Below are 16,689 nucleotides of genomic sequence, written 5' to 3'. Positions count from 1 at the left end.
GCCACCCCCAACCTTCCTTTAGAGACTGATGAAGGACTGAGTAACCTGAGGGGGGGTCAGTTCACCCAAGGTGACCATTTCACTGTCCCTCACCCAGGTCTCGGTCATGCATACCAGGTCCATATTGACTTCTGCAAACGTATCTTGCAGAGTGTTGATCTTATTATTTATGGACCTGGCATTGCATGACATTAGTGTCGAAGGGGGGTTATTTCCCTAGCTCCATCACCTGCGTGTCTTAGGATGGGGCATAGGATAGAAGGACACCGAGCTTTTCTGCATCTCCGTGGCCTTCTTCACTTTTACCATGTCCCACCACGACTATATGGACTTCCTAAAATTCATAAGGATTCAGTCGCACTCTGACCCATCATGAGTGCCATTGGTTCACCGACATATGAATTAGCTAAACATCTGGCCAATCTTCTACAGGACCATATCAGAAAAAACCACGTCTTACATCAAAGATTCAGCACATTTCATCAACAAAATCAGTTCTCTGAAACTCAACCCACAGGACATACTTGTCAGTTTTGATGTTGTATTCCTGTTTACTAAGGTTCCGGTAAAAGACACAATCACACTTATTAATCAGATTTTTCCAGAGGATGTAACAGCCTTATTCCACCATTGTCTGACAACCAGTTACTTCCAATGGGATAACAAATTCTATGAACAGACGGATGGGGTGGCCATGGGAAGCCCTCTCAGCCCAGTTATAGCAAACTTCTCCATGGAACATTTTGAAAAAAACAGCTCTAGAATCAGCACCCTACAAACCTACAATCTGGTTCCAGTTCATAGATGATACCTTTATCATTTGGAGCCACGGTGAGGAAGAATTGATGGAGTTTTTAAACCACCTCAACAATATCCACGTGAACATACAATTCACCATGGAGAAAGAAATTGGGGGAAACTTCCATTTCTAGATACCTTGGTCATCCACAAAGCAAACTTTCAGTTAGGTCACAAGGTCTACAGGAAACCAACTCACACAGATCGGCACTTACACAAAAACTCCAATCACCACCCTCGACAGAAAAGAGCCATAATAAAAACATTAGTAGACAGTGCAAGACAGATATGTGAACCGCACTTTCTCAACGAGGAAACTAATCATCTAAACCACACACTTCAAGCAAATGGCTACTCCAGAAATGAAATCAGAAGAGCAATTAAACCAAGGATAAATCAAACAACTAAGAAAAAACAGACTCCCACAGGAAAAGTGCTTTTGCCATATATCAAAGGAATCACTGATCAGATGGGAAAGCTTATGAAAAAGGACAACCTTCAAGCAGTATTCAGGCCCACCAGGAAAATACAACAGATGCTACAATCAGCAAAAACAGTAGAGACCCCCTCACCTCTTCAGGAGTATACCGCATACCCTGCAGCTGTGGACAAGTTTACATCAGGACCACACAGCGTAGCATCCAGACAAGAATAAAATGACATGGATAGGGAATTGGTTGGAGGACCGCACTTGGATAGGGAACTGGTTGGAGGACCACACTCAAAGAGTGGTGGTCAACAGCGTTTCATCAAATTGGAGGGAGGTGTCCAGTGGGGTGCCGCAGGGCTCGGTTTTGGGCCCGGTACTTTTCAATATTTTTATCAATGATCTGGATGAAGGAGTGGAAGGGCTGCTCATTAAATTTGCTGATGATACCAAATTGGGAACGGTAGCAAACACCCAAGAAGACAGAATTAAAATTCAACAAGACCTGAATACTCTGGAGAAGTGGGCAGCTGTGAATAGGATGCAATTCAACAAAGACAAGTGCACAGTATTACATCTGGGCCACAAAAATGAGAAGCACAAATACTGGATGGGGGATACACTTCTGGGCAGTAGTATATGTGAAAGGGATCTTGGGGACTGTAAACTGAATGGACTGTAAACTGAATATGAGCAGTCAGTGTGATGCAGTGGCAAAAAAGGCTAATTCAATCCTGGGTTGTATCAAAGGGGCCATAGCGTCGAAATCTCAGGAGGCCATAGCCCCTCTCTATACTGCCTTGGTCAGGCCACACCTGGAGTATTGTGTGCAGTTCTGGAGGCCTCACTTCAAAAAGGATGTGGACAAAATCGAGAGGGTGAAGAGGAGAGCGACGAGAATGATCAGGGGTCTGGAGACTGAGCCCTACGAGGAAAGGCTGAGGGCCTTGGGAATGTTTAGTTTGGAGAAGAGGAGGTTGAGGGGGGACATGATTGCTCTCTTTAAATATTTGAAAGGCTGTCATTTGGAGGAGGGCAAAGAGCTGTTCCAGTTGGCAGCAGAGGGTAGGATGCGAAGCAATGGGCTAAAACTACATGCACAAAGGTACCGGCTGGATATTAGGAAAAACTTTTTCACGGTCAGAGTAGTTCAAAAGTGGAATCAGCTGCCTAGGGAGGTGGTGAGCTCCCCTTCACTGGCAGTTTTCAAGAAGAGGCTGGATGAATACTTGTCAGAGATGCTTTAGGCTGATCCTGCACTGGGCAGGGGGTTGGACTAGATGGTCTGTATGGCCCCTTCCAACTCTATGATTCTATGACACTGCAGACATGGCCATCCAGAAAAATCAGCAGTGGCTGAAAATAGCCTAACTCAAACAGGACACAGTATCCTATTTCAGGACACTAAAGTACTGGACAACACTTCCAACTACTTCGTCAGATTGCACAGGGAAGCCATTGAAATTCATAAGCATAAGCACAATTTCAACAGGAAAGAAGAGACGTTAAGAATGAATAGAGCATGATTTCCAGTCCTGAAAAACACCAGGCTAAAAAAATACTCTATACCCAACAATAGCCCTGCAGAGAAGATTAGCATATCAAGCACCAATCCATATGCAAAAGAACCTCCTCAGAATACAGTGAAGCCTCCCTCCATTAGCATTCCACACTCTGGGAAACTCTTACAGGATGACTCAGCCCGACCCTACCTTCCTGAGTAGATATAAATTACTTGCCAACTTCTTTTTCACACTGTGACACTGAGAGATCTCTGTCTTTTGGTGCTACACCTCTGAAGATGCCAGTCACACCTACTGGTGAAACATCAGGAACTACAATGCCAAGACCACAGCTATACAGCCCGAAAAATCCACAACAACCATCGTTCTCTGGCCGTGAAAGCCTTCGACAATACATCTTTTATATGTATTGTTAATACAATTCCTTGTTGGCATAAAGCCAGTCTGGTCAAGGTGAATGTACAAGGTGAATTTACATTTATGGTTGTAAAGATCTTTTAGTCTTAATTCAGTAGGGATATTTGTTGGTAAGATTTAGTATTTGTAATATCTTTGTCCTTTTTTGGAATAACTACTATTTCAGTTTCTGACCGAGATGGAGGGATGCTACTTTTGCCATAACAGAGTTGCATGTGGCAGTTAGTGGGGTTGAAAGTAGGTCAATGTATTTTTTGTAAAATTCAGCAGGGAATCCAACCCAGCCTGGAGCTTTGTTATTTGTCAAGTATTTGATGATGTCTCTAATTGCTTGTGTTGTGATTGGTTGGACCAGATATTGTTTATATTCTTGTGAGATATTTTCAAATAATTTCCTGTGATGATAAATAATTTAAAATATGATTAGTGTCAGGATTGTCTGATGTACAAAGGGTTTAGTAATATTCAGCAAATACACTGGCTAATTTTTCAAAATGAATTTGAGTTTTTCCTTGGGTGTTTTTAACAGCTTGCATAGAATGTGAGGAGGTTTTTTTCCTTTAATTTCCAAGCAAGTTATTTTATAGATTTCGGTGATCACATCCAATATTTTTGTTTAATATAAAAGTTGTTTCTGAATTTGAGAAATGTCTTAAATTTTCCAGGATTTTCTTTCTATTAGGAGTTGTTTATCTTCTAGTTTTCTTATTCTAGGTATAGTTCCATTTCTAATTGTTTCTTTTTTGCTTTTCATGATAGGAGGCAATGGAGATTAATTTCCCCTCTAAGCACCACTTCCATCATGTCCCACACGTGGATTTGAGGAACACCACATTGCATATTTGTTTCTAAATATTGTTTAATTTCTAAAGAGACTTCAGAAGACATTTGTTAGTTAAATAACAGTGACTGATTAATTTCCAGTTCGTTCAAGTTTGTTTGATGTCATTTATTGTCACTGTACATTCTGTCCAAGCATGGTCTGTTCCCAATTTGTCACCAATGCTTGATGTAAGATTTTGACGAATTAATTTATAAGATAATGTAATCAATCCTTGTGTATATAGTGGCCGTCGTCACACGGGCTTCTATTTAGCGTGAAAATGGAGCAATTTCCCAGCAAACACCCACCTTATTCCAACACTGATGCGATTTTCTCTCTTCTGCTTTGTGCTTGATAGTCGCAATATTTTGCACCTGCGTGTGAATGCCTCACATCGATGTTTTTTGCCTCTTCACGTCATAGGCCCACCCTTTTTCTCTCTCCTCAATCCCAGAATCCATTTCTGCTGTGATTCCCCCCCCTTTTTTTGTAATAATGTCCTTATATCGCTATAACGACATCACACAATGAAAATTTTCTGCTGAAGAAAACAAGTAAAAATGACTGAATTGCCATTAGAGAAATTTTTATTTTAACCCAAAACCACACCTCGCTAAAAATGGCCGTGTTTAGTCATTTTCCATTTTTTTTAATTACGATGTTATAGCGATATAATGCCTTTATTTTTTTTGCGTGGGAAAATTTTAAACTCCGCAACTGTTCTATCCGACTTCTGCTTTCAGTTTTGCATTACTGAGAGGATCTTAGGAGCGGAAGACTGCAGCCTCATCCAGCTGACAACAACTTCAGTTGTGCACACGGATTTCAGATTATTCAGGAAAAAGCAGTAGATTAGGAAGCTAATGCTATTCCGTTATAGTGGAATTAAACACCAAAAAAAAATTTTTTTAAAGGGGGAGGAGCTGCTTCTGCGCCCATTAGAGAGAACAGAGCGCTTAGGTGTGGACAGCTGGGAGCGCGAAGAAACGCGAGGTGACCCAATGAAATGTTACTGTGCCAATATCAGCGATGATGCTATATGCTGTAAATTTAACGGAACAGATGCCCTTGTGACGACGGCCATTGTAGATAGAAGAGAAGTATGTATAGTCTGTTACCAGTGGGTTTTGAAGATGTCAGATATCATGATAATCTAGGTTAGTCATTATGTTTGTCAGTTCAGATGTGCCTTTTCTCATTTTTGGTGACAGTCATTTCTGAGATTGATCTAAACATAATTCATGATATAGTCAAAAATCATCAGCAAAATCTTTTCCCCCTCTGCAAAGAAACAAAGTTTAGTCAGAATATTTTAAATGCACTGTGGCTGATTTTGGTTTGGAGCACAGATAGATACCAATGTGATAATTTCTTGTTCTAGATGGCCTTTTAGGAAACCTTACCCCTTTGACAAAAGGAACTTGTTTGGTAATGATTATGTGACATGTTTTCCTTTTAGTGGTTAAATTGGGTTGAGAATTAAAGTTCTGCCCCTTGGGATGGCACAAACACTTTCAATAAATAAGAACACATAAGAGCCATTAATTGATCTTAGCAGCTTAGTAATTGTATTGTTAATTTTAATTGCTTTGACACTATAGGCAGTAAAATTTAAAAGGTCATTTGGAGGGGACTGATACAAATGTTCACTGCAGACACATTGATTCACCCATGCTGAACAAAAACGGAATCAAAAGCCAAGAGAATCAAGTTCAGTCTGCATGAAGACAGCTCACCAAGTTGTTTTGATCTACAAGCAGCTCTTCACAATGAAAGCAGTGAAAGCAGCTTTCTCAGTAATCATGCTTTGCAATATTATCCAATAAAATTTTTAAAGCTTGTATATGTACACTCACACCTTGTGCAATGCATTTATATTTTGTATCACTTTTATATTTACCAAAATACTTAAGTTCAGAGGTCAAAGGAGGGTGTCATGGAAATATGGTTTAGAGCATATTATACTTAGTGATACATATATATTCTAAATAACTCTGTATGAACTTTACTGTAGTTTTTTTCTACCATGTTGTATAACTAAACAGGTGCTCCTTTATCTTTGACAGCCAATTAAAAATAGTGAACATTATCTGATAAATGTTCTGTAATTGTTAGCAGGGACCAATGATGATCAAGTCATGTAACTTTCCCTGTCATTTCCCCTGATTTATCTCTCTTATCTTGCAGGTGGACATAGTGTCACTTTTGGCTAGGTAGAATGTCACATGATTGGAAATATGAATAATTGATTAAATTATTATTGGTTTGATATCACATGAAAAGGATCTTATATTTCTGCATAAGATAATAGTAGATCAGGATTTTGGCTGAAAGAAATTTCATGAAGATCTAAGTGGGAAACTTACCCTTGTAAAGTGCGCTATGGGAATTTGAATGCATTTCATAGTTAAACTGATTGACTTAGATTTCATTAAGATTTTAATGTGTATAAATGTAATCCGCCCTGAGCCTGCCAATGTGGGGAGGGAAGAATAGAAATTGAAACAAATAAAATAAAATAAAATAAATGAAATATTAGGAAACTTATTTTTTGTTGTGTTCATCTGTTCTATTTTTGTAGGTTTTATTTAAATAAGCATTTATATTTTGATACCTCCTTTTATGAAAAAGACTACAGTTTATGTTAATGAAAGTAATCATTAGATTCTTAGGGGGGGTCTCTGTGTCTTGGTTGCGAGAGTACAACAGAAAGATCCATCCCATTTATTTTGTACTGACAAACAGAAAGCTGTTCTCAGGCCTCACTTAAAGATTTTAAGCTGCTCAGGATTTAAGATAAAACCTTCAGCCCATGCCCATCAAGTATTTTACTTAATACTTTTTACTTAACTTTTAACCATTACTATTAAACATTATGTTTAATACTCATGCTTAATATGATATTATAGAAGCTATACAGTTTGAATTATCTATATACTTATTCAGTTTGGAATATTTGTAATCCTACAGTTTTGTAACATTGAAACTCTGTACTAAAACAGTTTTAAGAGAAGTATTAATGTTTGCCAAAAATAAAAATCTATTTTTCTAAAAAAAACCCGCATCCCCAGACTAAGACAAAGACTGGCTGGACGCGGGCCAGAGGCCCCTGAGTCGTGGCTATGCCTATTTCCTCTGTTATAGGCACAAGATATTTTTCTCCCGAACTGTTGGTAACCATAGCTCCAGGCCACTTTGTCTTTAATGCTTCCCATATTCTTTCATGGTACTAGCCTTTCTAGAACCACATGGTGTTCTGGGAGCATTTTTGCAGGGAAAGGGTTAATAAAAGCATGCCAGTTCAGTATTTTCACTTATAAAATCTTGTTCTGCAGTGTCTTTCATACTTCCCATTGTTTTTGTGGTCGTATAATTTCTTTAGTGCCCATTCTGTCCTATTCTGTGGTGTTTCAGGAGCATTTTGGCAGGAAAGGGTTAATGAAAGCCTGATATTTCCATGTTTTTATTTCTAAAACATTGTTCTCTGGTTTCTTTATTAATTTCCATTGGTTTTTTGGTACTAGCATTTATTTAGTGCCCTTTCTGGCCTGTTCCCTGGTGTTCTGGGAGCAATTTTGAAGGGGAAAAGTTAATAAAAGCATGGTATTTCCATGTTTTCATTTATAGAATATTGTTCTTTTGTGTCTTTATTACTTACCACTCTTTCTTGTGGTACTAGCATTTATTTAGTGCCCTTTCTGGCCTGTTCTCTGGTGTTCTGGGAGCATTTTGGCAGGGAAAGGGTTGAAAGAAGCATGATATCTCCATGTTTTCGTTTCTAAAATATTATTCTCTGGTGTCTTTAACACATCCCAGTTTTTTGGTACTACTATTTGTTTAATGCCTGTTCTGGCCCGTCCCGGCTTTTACCTCTTCCCAATTTTTTGGTTTTGTGGACTTTTGGTGCTGTTAAGTGCAAAAACAGCTACCCCAGATCCTCCAGTTGGCCCTTCCTCTCCTTACTCATTGAAAAGAATGGCCACCAAAATCATAAGAATAGAAAAAAACTAATGAATTTTGACCTTGACCTGGCAATATCCTACCAGAAAACTACCCAATCATAAACATTTCACTCAACAGCATGGATATGACATTACAACAAATATTTTTCTAGATTCATGCCCCTCTCAGTATCATCATTCTTTTATTTCCTTCTTTACTTCATTTATCTCCTGCCTTTTGCTCCTATGGGGACTAGAAATGGCTTATATTATTCTCTTCTTTTCCATTTTATCCTCACAACAACCTGTAGGGCAGGTTAGGCTGAAAGTATGTGACTGGCCCAAGGTCACCCAGCAACCTTGCATGGCAGAATGACACTCTAACCACCATATTACACTGCATTTCCTTTATCAGATGAAAAACATGTCCTAGATATCTTAGAGGCCTTTGGAATCTTTACTGCTTTCTCCCATTTTGAAAAACGAGACAGAAGAAATGAGTTTTTCCAGATCTATAGTCCAGATCAGATATTTCCAAAATCCTTTGACTTAAGCAATTAGGATATTTTTTGTGAATTTAAACTACTTAAAGTTAGGCTTGTAATGGATCCACAGTAGAAATCAAACAAAGCATATCTTAGTGCTGCGTGCTATTTGTCATGGGCAGATTCCAGTTCCCACGCTCAATTGCCTAGGCTCAATTAAATGAATAACAGGAGAAAAATTGTGTATGTGACAACACAGACCCCCCCCCATGTTGTTTTAGGAATTCCCCCAATCTTTGTTGTAGTCTGCAATACTTCCCTCTGTCAGGCTCTGCCCACTCACAGCTCCTGGGATTCACAGTTATGGGCCTGGCAACCCAAACAGAGCTGTAGTATATATTTGTCATCTCTTTCACAATACAAAGGAAGCTGAAATAATAAATTGCTGCTGAATATGTTGCACTTTTTCTGGTAGTATCTCAGAAGATTATAGTTCAAAGCAAAGAGCAATATTGTGCCCACTGGAAGAATTTCAAGGACAGAGAACTAAACCCAGTTAATCTGGAATTTTGACATTAAAATAGGAAATGAAATATAGATGAAAATACCTTGCTACAGTAAGTTTAAATATTAATATTGACCTCCCATTGAAATGAAATGTGTGTTGACATTTTAAAGGCATAGTGAATAATAATTTTTCCAAGTTCTAACAGATATATTTGGAGAAGTTAGGAATCTTTCCTTTGTTATATAGGTAGTGTTACCTAAGAAAGCACTTTTGTGTCCAAAAAGACAGATGAAGAAACAGCACAAACTCCATCTTGGCATACTGAGAAAGCTTTTAATGTAAACTTCAATGAAATGGAATTAGCTCTCTGTACACAGGCAAAAGGAGTTGTGAAACCCTATACCAGAAGACTATCTCCTCTACAAATGTAAGAAAGTCAGAATCAAAGAATACCATTTTTCTGTTAGACACGGTATCTCATGTCATATTGCAATTATGGAGAATCACAAATCTTGGTAGCTATTTCACAAAACCTTGCAAAGAGCCATGCACAAGAACTCTTTCTTTGATTTCTACTGTCCTTCAGATTTATGCAAACTACATGTGAGAACTGAAATAAAACCAACTAGCACATCTCAATTGGACGCTGAATGCTATATGAAAGAAACAACCACACACATTTGAATGGATTTTAATTATCACAAACCAGCAATCTCAACAATTAAGCTGGATTTTTTTGGTTAAAAAAGTAAATGATTACAGTCTTTCAGACATATATCTCCAGTTGAAAGACTGGCCAAACTTTCTTTCTACCAGTACAATCTTAAGCAGAGTCACACCATTCTAAACCCATTGACATTAATAGCCATAGAAGAGTGTAGCTCTGCTTAGGATCATACTATAAACCTCTTTTGTACTTATATAGCACATGTTACCTTCCTAAAAATTTCCACCTTCCACAGCACTCTTAGAACTATCACCTTGGTTCCTACTGGCTGCAATCCCAGTGTGTCACTAATTAAGCAGAAGTGATATGCTTAACGACATTTTTAAACGTCTCTGAAAGATCTAAGTTAAATTAATTAGTAGTGAACTAATTGTCTAGAATTACAGTAATTCAGCAGAACAAACACTGTTATCTCCTTCCACTTGTCTATGTCTTGGATTTTGCATACGAGAGATATACTGGATGTCATTTGCAGAAGCTTCCAAGAAGAAATTTTTTCAATGCATAAGGAGGTGGAGAATGATGGTCCCACTTCCTAAATTCTTCACAGGAACACTTTCTCTGGTAAAAGCAAAGCTTAGCCAAATTTCATTTGACGTGGACCTGTGACTGGATCTTCTGATGTATAAAGTAGCTACACAAAGTAGGTAGATGCTGTTGATGGGTATGGATTGTAGCCTCAGTGCTGGGGAAGAGGAGATTTTACCTCCTTCCCTCTTTTCAATTTACTTGATTGAAAAAGGACTCCCCAGATAGCAGTGATAAGATGAAAAAGACAGGCATATGGGTGCCTGTCTTTTTCCTTATCAGGACTACAAATAGCCTGGTGTAGTGTTTTTGAGCGGGGACTAAAATAATATACACTTAGGTGGCAAGTAGAGATGGGCACGAACAGCAATACGAACTTTAAAAAGACATGATCAGCCCAATCAGCTGTTCGCGAACAAGCTGTTCATAAGGTCCCATTGTAAACAAACTCTAAATGAACAGGTGGTCGTTGCAAGCCTCGTTCGTTGCTGTTCGTCGAGCTAGACAGTCTGGCACCTGCAATCAATTCCCTTGGCAACCGGAGGCAGGGACTGCCTGAACTCTGTCTGAACTCCTGCTATTGCCCTGGAAATCCCAATTGAAGCCCAATTTAGCTTGATAGGCAGGTCTTCCTTTCAAGTGTGGAGCTCCAAATTTGTTGCAAGGAAGAAAAGAGCAGGGGGCGGAGGGGGGTCCCCAGCGCTGGTTTTGCAGACAGTGGAGAGGGAGAGACAGTTGTTATTGGCATTTTGAGAAAGCAACAGGGAGAGTGCATTGGAGCTTGAATTTTCTTTGTGTGTGGTGGGATAGGGATCTACCTTTTCAAGTTCCAGGGCTGCTGCCAGGCTCTGGGTCAAGCTATTATTTATTACTGGTACCTTTCCTGCTGCCTGCTCAGGTAAGGTTTCTGGGAGTGGTGTGGTAGGGATCTTGATGGCTGGAGGACAGCCTGTTGGCCCCCATGAACAATGAACATGTTCGTGAACTGGTCATGTTCGTCAATGTTTGTTTTTCGTTGTTCTTGGATGGCAACGAACAACAAACACCATGTTCGGGTTTTATTTCTGTTCGTGCCCATGTCTAGTGGTAAATTTGGTGTAGTGGTTAAGAGCACGGGACTCTAATCTGGAGAACTGGGTTTGATTACCCACTCTTCCGCTTGAAGCCATCTGGGTGAATTTGCGTCAGTCACAACTTGTAGGAGCTCTCTCAGCCCCACCCACCTCATAGTGTGTTTTGTTATATAATAACATACTTTGTAAATCGCTCTGAGTTCTCCTGAAGGGTGGTATATAAATCACATGTTGTTGTTATTATTATTATAATCCTGCAATCTTATTTGGGGACAGATTTTTAAATACTTTTCAATGGAACTTTTCAGCCCTATGCAGAGAAAATTGTAATAATTGAATCCAAAGGTATAAGTAACTGTGAGAAGATTTTTCCTTTTACTTTCTTAGAACTAGATGTGTTTGTAATGTTTGAGAGTTGCCAGCTTGAGTTTGAGAAATTCCTGGAGATTTGGGTCTGTGGAGGGAAGAGATGGGACATGGGAGGCCATTCAGTGGGTATTTACAGTGCAATCCTAAACAGAGTCACTCCAGTCTAATTCCATTGAAATCAATGGGCTTAGACTGGGGTAACTCTGTTTAGGATTGTAGTCTTAATGTAGAGTCCACCTTCTAAAGCTGTGATTTATTCCATGGGAACTAATCTCTTGAACATTGATTTCAGTAAATCCATAGAGGATTACACTGCAAATTCTGCAGTATTTTGTTACTCTACATTCTACAATAGCCCTGCAGAGACGATTAGCATAACAAGAATCAATCCATATGCAATAGCCCTACAATAGCCCTGCAGAGAAGATTAGCATATCAAGCACCAATCCATTCCACACCCTGGGAAACTCTTACAGGATGACTCAGCCCAAACCCACCTTCCTGAGTAGATATAAATTACCTGCCAACATCTTCTCCACACTGTGACACTGAGAGATCTCTGTCTTTTGGTGCTACACCTCTGAAGATGCCAGTCACAGCTGCTGGTGAAACGTCAGTAACTACAATGCCAAGACCATGGCTATACAGCCCGGAAAATCCACAACAAGCATGTGGAGAAGATGTTAGCAGGTAATTTATATCTACTCAGGAAAGTGGGTTTGGCATGTAAGAGTTTCCCAGGGTGTGGAATGCTACATGGGGGGAAGCTTCACTGTATCCTGAGGAGGATTTTTTGCATATGGTTTGGTGGTTGATATGCTAATCTTATCTGCAGGGCTATTGTAAGATATAGAGTATTTTGTTAGTCTGGTGTTTTTCAGGACTGGAAACCATGCCCTTTTCATTCTTAAAGTCTCTTCTTTCCTGTTGAACTAACCTTCTCTGTCCATGAAAGCCTTCGACAATATATTTTGTTTCAGTTGAGGGGATTCAGAAAGGTAACCTCTGATCATGAAATTCTGTTTCCTCTGTTCTCCTTTTTAGTCCACATTTTCTCACCCTTTTCTAATTATTTTCCAGGTTTTTCACTCCATATCTTCATATTTTATTTCTTACATGGAATTTTGAAGATCTGAAGCAGATGGAATAATCACAGTTTATTTAGAGTTAAAGAACAGGGTTTCAGAGGAAAGTAGCTGGAATGTATTTCCTTTGAAGAGATTTATAGAGATCTAATTCATCATGTCCTATTTCCTACTAGATATAATGAATCACCAAGCTTACAGTAAAATAAACTTTTGGTACAATATTATCTGTGTTTCTTGACTGAAACTAAATACAGCAGCAGTTTTGACTGTTTTCTCAAACAAGATATTTCAGATGACAAAGAAAGTCAAAATGACCTGAATCCTGGTAAATATTTAAGACTAGGACATTTTTTAACAACTATAACTTAAATCCTGCTTGAAGATTGTGTTGTATTGTGAACTGGTTAGTTGTCATTTTGTCTAGGAAATAAAACATAAATAAACTTGGGACAAACTGTGACATCCAGTCCTGTTGACACCAATCATACGCAGTTCCTGAAATAGACATTGCCATCCAGGAAGTCTAAAAGGAGCTAGACTGACAGTGTTCTGGTTATACATTTGATATGCTGAATTAATGTAAATAATGATTTAATCACCAAGACAAAAAGTCTGAATTAATGAGCCCTTGATGTCCATTATAAATCAGTCACTGACTCAGAGTTCCTTCCCTCAGCAACTCAGAGATGGTTATCCACCTATTACTTATGAAACCATCACTACAGAAAAATGATATGATCAAAGTGATTGAGAGAGCAGATATTTTTGGGTATCCAGATATTTTTGGATAACTCTTGTGCTCTGGAACCTTCTCAGTCTGGTTTCAGGCTAGACTATGGAACTGAGATGGAGCTGGTGGTTGATGATGTTCATCTGAATATAGATAAAGGCTATGTTTCTTTGTTGCTCCTACTGATTTATTTACAGCCTTTTATAGAGTGGACCGTGCCATCCTGTTGAGATGCTGAAATAGGTATCAAGAAATGTGCTTTGAAGGTTCAAATAGTTCCTTACAGGGCAGTGTCAAAGAGTTGCTCTTGGAGATCAGTTGTCATTAGTGTGAGACTTCTCTTGTGGGGTTTCACAGGCTGCAGTCGTATCCTCCTTAGTATTCAACCTCCATGTAAAGCCTTTAGGAGAAATCAGTTTTAGCTTTGGAATTGGGAATCATCAATATACTGCTGCTATAGCTCAGGAGAATATTGATCAATATCTACAGAGAATAGATTTACCAATTATACTAATGAATATGAAGGAGAGGTTAAATGCTCCAATAACAGAAGAAGAAATTAAACAAGCTATAGACGTGGCAAAGATTGGTAAAGCACCAGGACCGGATGGAATTACAGCTAAATTCTACAAAGTAATTAAGGAAGACCTTGTACCAGTATTAAAAATCGTAATGAATGATATATTGCAAGGAAAAGGACTTCCAAATATGTGGAATGAAGCAAGTATTGCCTTGATACCGAAGGAATCACAGGAACTGACCGATGTTAAAAACTATAGACCAATTTTATTGATAAATAACGACTACAAAATATTTGCAAGAATACTAGCAGACAGACTTAAAATACGGCTAATGGATTTTGTAGGAGAAGAACAGGCTGGATTTTTGCCTGATAGACAACTAAAAGACAACCTGAGGGTGGTCATAAACGCCATTGCGTACTTTGATAAATGTCCAGATAAAGAAGTTGGGTTCTTCTTTGCAGATGCAGAGAAGGCCTTTGACAACTTGAATTGGGATTTTATGTTTGCATCGATGGAGAAGATGGATTTAGGAAAAGAATTTATAGAAGCAGTAAAGTCAATTGATAAGAAACAGAGAGCGACAATCTCTGTCAATGACGACTCGACAGAGAAATTTGAAATAAGAAAAGGAACAAGACAAGGCTGTCCACTATCACCGTTACTGTTTGTTATGGTCTTAGAAATATTGTTAAGGCAGATTAGAGACGATGAAAATATAAAAGGAATTAAAATAAAGGGATCTTTATTGGGGATCTTTAACTGCAGGAATTCCTGAATGATGCTCTAGTCCTGGACCCATTCCAGTCTGGCTTCCGTCCTGGCCATGGGACGGAGACAGCCTTGGTTGCCCTCACAGATGACCTTCGCAGGCATCTGGATCGAGGCGGGTCAACGTTGCTTGTGTTACTTGATCTCACAGCAGCGTTTGACACAGTTGACTATGATTTGTTGGCCAGCCGCCTTGCTGACGTGAAGATTAGGGGGACAGTCTTACAGTGGCTGGTCTCCTTTCTCCAGGGTCGGGACAGAGGGTGGCGCTCGGGGGAGATCTATCGCCCCATCACCCTTTGGTGTGCGGGGTTCCCCAAGGGGCGATACTCTCCCCGATGTTATTTAACATCTATATGCGCCCCCTCGCCCAGTTGGTGCGGAGGTTTGGGCTGGGTTGTCATCAATACGCGGATGACACTCAACTTTTTCTGTTGATGGACAGCCGGCCAGACACGGCCCCAGACAATCTGGCCAGAGCTTTGGAGGCTGTGACGGCATGGTTGAAACAGAGCAGGCTGAAATTGAACCCAGTGAAGACGGAGGTCCTGCAGCTGGGACGGGGGCTGCCAGATGTTGGGATCCAGCTCCCTGCCCTGGATGGTAAAGAGTCTGGGGTGTGCTCCTGGATGCCTCCCTATCGATGGAAGCCCAGGTCATGGTGGTTGCCAAGTCTGCATTTTTCCATCTTCGTCAGATCAGGCAACTTGCCCCCTACCTGACGCCCCAGGACCTGGCTACAGTGATCCATGCAACGGTCACCTCCAGGCTAGATTACTGTATCTCACTCTACGCTGGGCTACCCCTGGGCCTGACCCGGAAACTACAACTGGTCCAGAATGCGGCGGCACGGGTCCTGACTGGTATACCTTACCAGTCACACATCACACCTGTCCTGCGCCAGCTGCACTGGCTTCCGGTTGAATTCCGAATCAGGTTCAAAGTGTTGGTTCTTACCTTTAAAGCCCTGAGTGGGTTGGGACCGGCATATCTTTGGGACCGCCTCTCCCTGTACGTTCCCCGGAGATCGCTCCGATCAGCAAATAAATATTTACTTGTGGTCCCCGGCCCTAAGGAAGCCCGCCTCGCTCCAACCAGGGCCAGGGCCTTTTCAGTCCTGGCCCCAGCCTGGTGGAACGCTCTGTCAATGGAAACCCGGGCCCAGCAGGACATATTATCATTCCGCCGGGCCTGTAAGACAGAGCTGTTCCGCCAGGCATTTGGTGATTGAAGGGGGCAGTGCCATGTCGGCCTCCCACCTTTGGGGTGGGGAAGGTTCTCCCCACCACTGCACTTTGTTAATTTGTTTTATTATTTGTATATTGATTTTAGTTTTTGTTTTTATCGATTTTAACTGTTCACCGCCCAGAGCCCCTGGGGATGGGCGGTATATAAATTGAATAAATAAAATAAAATAAAAATAAAATCTTCATACAAGTTGAGAGCTTTTGCAGATGATGGGATGTTTATAGTAGAAGACCCAATACAAATTCTGCCAGGATTACTAGACAAGATTAAAGAATTTGGAGACTTGGCAGGTTTTTATATAAATAAAAAAAGTCAAAAATAACCAAAAATATGACCAAGAAGAAGCAACAAGAATTGGGGGAAGTAACAGACTGTGAGGTGGTACACAAAACCAAGTATCTGGGAATAGAGCTGACAGCTAAAAATATTGACTTGTTCAAGAATAATTATGAAAAGCTTTGGACACAAATCGAAAGGGATATGATAAAATGGAACAAATTAAATTTATCGTGGTTAGGTCGGATTGCCACAGTTAAAATGAATGTGCTGCCTAGAATTATGTTTCTGATGCAAACGATACCAATTAATAAAGACAAAAAACAATTTGAAAAATGGCAAAGGAAGATATCGGAATTTGTGTGGGCAGGAAAGAAACCCAGAGTTAAAATGAAAGTGCTCTGTGATGCGAAGGAAAGAGGAGGAATGCAGTTAC

Source organism: Eublepharis macularius, chromosome 1, assembly GCF_028583425.1.
Source record: "Eublepharis macularius isolate TG4126 chromosome 1, MPM_Emac_v1.0, whole genome shotgun sequence".
Lineage (NCBI taxonomy): Eukaryota > Metazoa > Chordata > Lepidosauria > Squamata > Eublepharidae > Eublepharis > Eublepharis macularius.
Note: the sequence above shows the minus strand (reverse complement) of the source record.